This window comes from Marmota marmota, unplaced genomic scaffold, assembly GCF_001458135.2.
Source record: "Marmota marmota marmota unplaced genomic scaffold, marMar, whole genome shotgun sequence".
Lineage (NCBI taxonomy): Eukaryota > Metazoa > Chordata > Mammalia > Rodentia > Sciuridae > Marmota > Marmota marmota.
The window spans coordinates 3669097-3675783 of NW_026000016.1; the positions used below are offsets into that span (position 1 = coordinate 3669097).

General features: G+C 42.2%; 1 protein-coding gene and 1 long non-coding RNA gene across 3 annotated transcripts in view; one reads left to right on the plus strand and one right to left on the minus strand.

Annotated features, from left to right (window-relative positions):
- The first annotated feature begins 2001 nt into the window (after window positions 1-2001).
- The window catches only part of Fam171a1 (family with sequence similarity 171 member A1), a 50991-nt gene continuing 46305 nt past the window's right edge, over window positions 2002-6687 (plus strand). For both annotated transcript variants that reach the window (XM_015483416.2, XM_048809064.1), the window contains exon 1: window positions 2002-2263. The gene's annotated coding sequence lies outside the window, so the exon portion shown is untranslated. The remainder of the gene's footprint in view (window positions 2264-6687) is intronic.
- The window catches only part of LOC125618428, a 9721-nt gene continuing 6747 nt past the window's right edge, over window positions 3714-6687 (minus strand). Inside the window, exon 3 of the long non-coding RNA XR_007349686.1 lies at window positions 3714-3726. This is a non-coding gene — a long non-coding RNA (uncharacterized LOC125618428). The remainder of the gene's footprint in view (window positions 3727-6687) is intronic.

Genomic DNA, 6687 nt, shown 5'->3' on the forward strand with positions numbered 1-6687 from the left:
ATGGGCTGGGGTTGTGGCTCAGCAGTAGAGCATGTGCCTAGCATGTGCGAGGCGCTATGTTTGATCCTCAAGCACCACATAAAAAATAAACAAATAAAAATAAAGGTGTTGTGTCCAGCTACAACTTATATATATATATATATATATATATATACACATACATACACACACACACACACACACACACACACACATATATATATGAAATAAATGAAACAGGGACACTTAGGCTATGTTCCAATAAAACTTTATGGGAAAATGTATATCCACAAGACTGAGATCCTAATTAGAATAAGATATATTCCATGCTTGTGTAAATATATCAAAATAGATTCTAATTTCATGTATAACTAAAAAGAACAATTTAAAAAACTTCATAGACACTGAAATTCAAATTCAAGATCATTTTCTTGTGACACAAAATATTATTCTTTTGATTTTTTTTTTTTTTAGTCATTTAAAAGTGTAAAAATCATGTTTGGCTTATGGACCATTCAAAATCAAGCCATGGGCCACATTTGGCTTGAGGGTTTGGCTGCAGTTGTTCTCCCCTGCTACAGGTGATGGGAAGGGGACAACTAAAGTGGTTCAAGGTCAGCTCAGTATTTTAGCTAGTTCCCCCTGACTTCAGTGGAACTTTAAGGATTAGGTTTGAAGATGGGGACAATTTTTTTTAGAAAGACTGAGCAGCAGTCTGGAAGATAGATGGTGAGGGCCTGAAATAGAGTAATGTCAGCATGGATACAGAAGAAGGGCCAGCTTCGAGATGTGTATTTTGGAATCAAAATCAGCAGGACTTGGTGATGGATAAGGAGTGAAAGAGTGATGTCCCCGTTTCAGTGTAATAACAACTACCCCAGTGTCCTACAACTCTCACTAACCACAAAGAAACAGGGTACATCTTAATGCATGCTTAGGTTTGGATCCCTTTATAGGCTCTTCTTTTTATCTGCAAAAGGAGACTACTGTTAGTAATGCCTCTCCTGGTCAGGTTTCTCCTCTGGTTGTCTCTTAGTAGTAGTAATTTCGTTTACTGTTGAATGAATAGTCTCAATGTTACTCTTATTAAAATGATACCCCAGTGGTCTGTAAGAATTACCCAACCATTTTGACATTTTCTCCTGTTCTGTCTCACCAAAAGAAGGTGCTAAGTAATTGCTTCCAAAGTATATAATTACAGAACATAAGCTAGGCTCCCCATATTAGAAGAAATTGAAGTGATAAAATCTTGGACTGATTAGAGTGAACTCCCTCTTTCTCTGTTTATTCATGAATCCTTTTTTTTTACAAATCTTTGTGGTTTTTGCCTTCTCAGCAAACTTAAAAGGATTTGAAACCTAATCCCAATTGTTAGTAAACGTTACATTTACATAAAATTACATAAATCATCAATGAAGCCCTACAGAGCTCTTCCCACTTGCCCTCTTTGAGAGGATTTTTGCCATATGAATATTATGAAAATGAGTTTAATGTTGTAATTTAGCATACTATTTGGAGACATGGAAGACCAATTTCAGTGAGAAACTGTGTGTGGTATACCTTCTGCAAGTCTGCATGAAGATACATGGATAAAATTGGAGAACTGACTAAGTGTATCAGGTACCATCACATCCTAGATTTTCACATTGTCGATTTTATCCTGCACCAAGCATGTATTTCCCTTCTGTAGTGGCCAGAGCCCTTTTGGGGCTGTTTACCAGCAATGCGGGAAAGGATGAAAGACCATTGTGTTTGTTGTCCAGCGTGTTGAGTGGATAGAACCTGTCTCTCAATTATCTGTTGGAATAAACAGGAAGGAGTTAAGAAGGAAGCTGTGGATGACAGGCAGTGGCTTTGAAGAAAGTAGGAAATTATTTAAAGTAAAAGGCAGACCTCTAAGAAGAAAAGTCCCCAGTCACAATGACCCACACTGAGGGTGTTGACCTAGATTGTCTTAGCGTGGCCCACCTTCCGCCTCTTATCACAGGTATGGCAGTATTGATATTGCTGCTTCTTGATTCACAACAGCTGTTCTCTTTGCTTCTTCTGTTTCTAGAAGTCACACTGAAGGTGCATGTCAGCGACGCCAGTACCCACCAGCCCATCGCAGATGCGCTTATTGAGATCTTTGCCAACCAGGTCTCCATTGCCTCTGGCACATCAGGGACAGATGGTGTCGCTTTCGTCAAGTTCCAGTACAAGCTGGGCAGTCAGTTAATCGTCACCGCCACCAAGCATGCCTATGTGCCAAATTCTGCCCCATGGAAGCCAATCCGATTACCTGGTAAGGTGTTCTTAATCTTTGTCTAAAACAGACTTCGTGGTATTGGCAGATGATGCCGGAGTCAGAACAGAAGTGGTTTTGAAGGTGTAAGTCAGACAGTCAGTAAAACCTGTGTGTTGATTTTCTGCTTACCTTTTGGGGCCCCGTTAGGTGGGGGGGGGGGAATGGGGTCAACTTGTGAAACTGGCTGCCATGTCACATACACACAGTGGAATCAGAAGCTTGAGCGTTTCTGCTCATCTGCCCACCACTTCACTTTGCACCATGATAACTAGTAGGACTATGTGTGTAACTGGGCTTTAGCGCACAATGTCCTCATCAGCTTCTGGGGCCTTCTTCCTCTACTGTCACACCAGGGGCCCAAGTGCAAGGATGTCCAAAGGTCTTTCCCCTTTCCTATTGGTCACACAGAATAGTGTGTCCACTGCCAGGAGCAAAGACAATGCCTAACACAGTTTCAATTCAAGGTAGGGTAGGTGGGGAGTGGCAGCCACTGGGCCCCTCTGTCCTCTGACCTCAGACTCCACCTGGTACCCAGAGCATACTGTATGTTGACACCAAGACTGGTGAGTGGCAAAGCTGGGGCTGAGAGTCACGACAGCACAGGCTTTAGAAACCGACTGATTGGGCTCTGGTCCCCTCTGCAGAGGAGCCCTCTAGCTCCCGTGCCAGTTCCGTAAATTGGAGCTAAGACTACCTTGTGGAGTGGTTCTGACCAAAAATTAGTCACCACAGGTAAACTACCCTACAGCACCCAGCACAGTAGGTGGTCAGTAAGTGCATAGCATTGAGGGCAGTGCCAGGAAAAATACCCATGTCAGTGCTCAGCTCCGTCCTGCAGCATAGCCAAACACACTCCTTGCAGGGACCCAGCTGCCCTGAGGATGTGTGGCCACACCTAGAAGAGCTTTTTCTGCTTTATAAAGCCCCAGTGTCTTCTCAAATTCGTAAAATTCTTTGTATTTCAATTTACTTTTATAAAGTACCTACTATATACCAGACACTGCCCTGGGCACCAGATCTGGAACTCGGCCTAGATAGTTTCAGGTTTGGTTATGAAGTCAGCCATAGAAATGATTTCCATCACACAGGGTGTTTTTAGTCAGGATTTTCCAGAGAAACAGAACTGATAGGTTATCTAGAGACATGGGGAAAAGGGGACTTACTAGGGAAATTGCTTCACCTGCTGATGGAGGCTTAGAAGTCCCCCAATAGGCCATTTCAAGCTGGAGAATCAGGGAATCCTGTAACATGGCTCATTCCAAGTCCGAAGGCCCCAGAATCAAGAATTCCAGTGGCATCTCAGTCTTAAGCCTCTGTGTTCACAATGTTTCCATAAACTGATCAATACATAACTTTGTTGTATTTGTGTTTCTGTTTAAAAATACCTTATTTAATATTTATTGTTGGCTAGCATGGTATGATTCCCAAAACCTAAAAGCCAGAGAACCTGGAGTTCTGACCTCCAAGAGCAGGTGAAGAAGGGCATCCCACCTCCAGAAGAGAGTGAGCAAGAATTTGCCTTTCCTCCACCTTTTAGTTCTATCTGGGAACTCCCCCCCACCCCCCCACACACAGTAAAGCAGATCTTTCCCAGATCATCTACTCACTGGCCAAGATGACTGAGCCTAAGCATTGTAACCAAGTGCCAAACCACCTGGATTTTCCTTTAGCAGAAGAGGATGTATATGCTTAGTGTCTATAGAAGCTTTCAGAATAAATAATGCAATGATTGAGAACAATTAATGCTTTCCACCTGTCTTGGCATCCCTTAATCCCGTCAAGTTGACATACAAAGTCAACCATCATGCAAGGTCAGTACTCAGATAAATTTATATACAGACACCCATATAGGATGCCAGGGGAAGAGGCTTAACCAGTGCTTGGGGGGAATGAACAGGATTTCCTGGAGGAGACAGTAGGGGTGCTGAGCCTTGAGGTTAATAGATACCAGCATCAAAAGATGATGGTAGAAACAGAGAGACAGGACTCAGCCATTCAGTGTGGGAAGCTGCCTTGGGAGTCTGTATTTTAATAAGCAACCTTATCACTGCCACCACCAGATACTTCATGTATAAAAAATGTTCACTAAGTGTTGAGATCACTGAGTTATGGAAAGTGGACTTGATGTTAATACAATTGAGGTGATCATTTAGGAAAATTTAAGAGAAATATTGAGCAGGCAGCATCCTTGAAAGGCCTTGGAGAATGGATGGGAAAGAGGTAAGGTAGAAGAGCAAGTAGAAGAAACTAGAGTTGAACCTCAGATTTCTGGCTGGTGAAACTGGACAGGACCTGCAAGGGGAGGCAATAGGCTTAGAAGACCATGCCAGGCTCCCCCAAGCTCCAGGTGCAAGCAGAGGTGGATGGAGACCCTAAAGGAGATCAGGGAAACAGGAGGAGAGGGACAGGTGTTGGAGTGGTGGCTGATGATAAGTTTAGTGTAATATATATTTGGTTAAATTGCCTCTGGGGATACCAAGTGAGCATAACCAGCCTTCAGTTTGAAGTGCACTGTGGTTCCTAGAGAGAGGTCTGGGCTAGAAGTTTAGTTGGAGGATATCAGAAGTATCCAGATGAGAGTCAAAACTATGAGGTGTACCAAATAATGGAGGACTGTGGGCCTGGGACAGAACCCTGAGAGCAAGCAAAAGAGGAAAGGACATATTTATTAGGTTCCATCTCACAACAAAGAAACACGGTTGACTTCATTATTTTCTATACTGTGAAGTCACTGGAAATAATCTAGGGAAAATTTAGACAGTATCTGCCTGTGTTAGGTGAACAGCCACACTAAGTCCAGTCAACTGACATTATTTGTGGAAGTTACAGTCTATAAAGTTGCCTCAAAGATGGAGTTAGCACATACTGAACCAGTGCTATGAGGGAAGCACAGGGTATGTTTGTTCCTGGAGCCTCTGCTCACAATGTTGTATTTGCGTTTCTGTTTAAAAATACCTTATTTAACATTTGTTGTTGGCTGGTTAACATTGGGCTCATGGCCCACAGCACTGTAGCTGAAGCAAGCTTTTCTATCATGCATATTTTCTCCATAAGGCATATCCCAACCTTCTCTCACTAAGAAACCTAGACAGCACTTCAGTATTAAGCTTAGGTCCATTTTCAGTAGTGAAATCACCAACAGAAAGTGGAAAAAAATGTGAAAAGTTTAGCAGCTAAATAAATGGAGAAAAGGACACTTAGAGATGAGAGCTGAAACAAAATGCAGAGTGTCCAGTGTCTCCACTGGAAGTGTATACATTGGGAGAGTCACATCTTTGGCTACTCTTTCCATAGGCTTGTAAAACACCAAGAGCATTGATTTTAAAGTGACAAGTAAATTTTAGCAAGTAGGCACATTTGCAGAGATGGAATCCATGGATAATGAAGATCAACTGTGCTCCAGTTTTATTAATTTTGACTATGTTGACATGATGATTCTTTGAGAAAAAGAAACCATTTCCATGATATCCATTTCCTTAAATGAGTCAAATAATGGAAATAGTGTAGTTTAATTGGAAGAATTTTGGATGAGGCATGAAGACACCCAGTACCAGGCCCGCCCGCCCCTAGCCGGCCCCACATAGCTTGGGCCTATCAAGAGTTTCTGAGCCTGTGTTTCGTAGTTCTAAAATGAAATTGATTAAACTGGATAACTTTCAAGCACCTCCCCTGGTCTTTGATTATTTTATTCTGCTTGGCTTTTCAACATAATAAAGATACTCTTAACTGAAATGAGACAGGAAGCAACCAAAATTTATATGAGCCTCTTGTAAAAAGCAGAGTAGATTATTGCTTTTGTCACTTTTTTTCTTTTGTAGGTCAGGTCTTAACACTTTTGGTATTTCAGATAATTGGGCAAGGAAGAGAAAAGAGCCGGGAGCCTCTTCTAAAATTAATATGAAAAAAATCAAAACTAACAAATGTTTTCTATACTGTGTGCGCACACAGTGTTTTAGTTTGCATGAGCCTCCTTATGAGATCTTGGAGTGAATTTCTTTTTTCATCCTTAGCAATAGTTCCTAGAGGATGTGTTGAGTTTTTTCCCCTTTCATAGAAGTGGGTATAGATTGGGGACTGGGGAGCCTAGCATAGAGAGAGCCCTCTTCACCTTTGGCAAACAGGAAAGCACAAATTTAACTACATAAAAATCCAATCCATCCACTGAAAACTGTCACTCTACATCTGAATTGTTTCCTTCTCAACAGCCTTTGTCTCAGCCAGAGTTATTACAGTGATCCAGGGCTGTTGCAGTAGCCTCTGGCCAGGTTAATCTGCCTCCCCCTCTCCCCCCGAAAACCACCCACTATGCCACTGAGCACTGCATCTGAAAATGCAATTGTCTAGTTATATTATATGCCAGCCTAAAATCCTTGGGCGGCAGAAGATGGGAGTAAAGATGACGTGCAGATCCACCGCCCCCC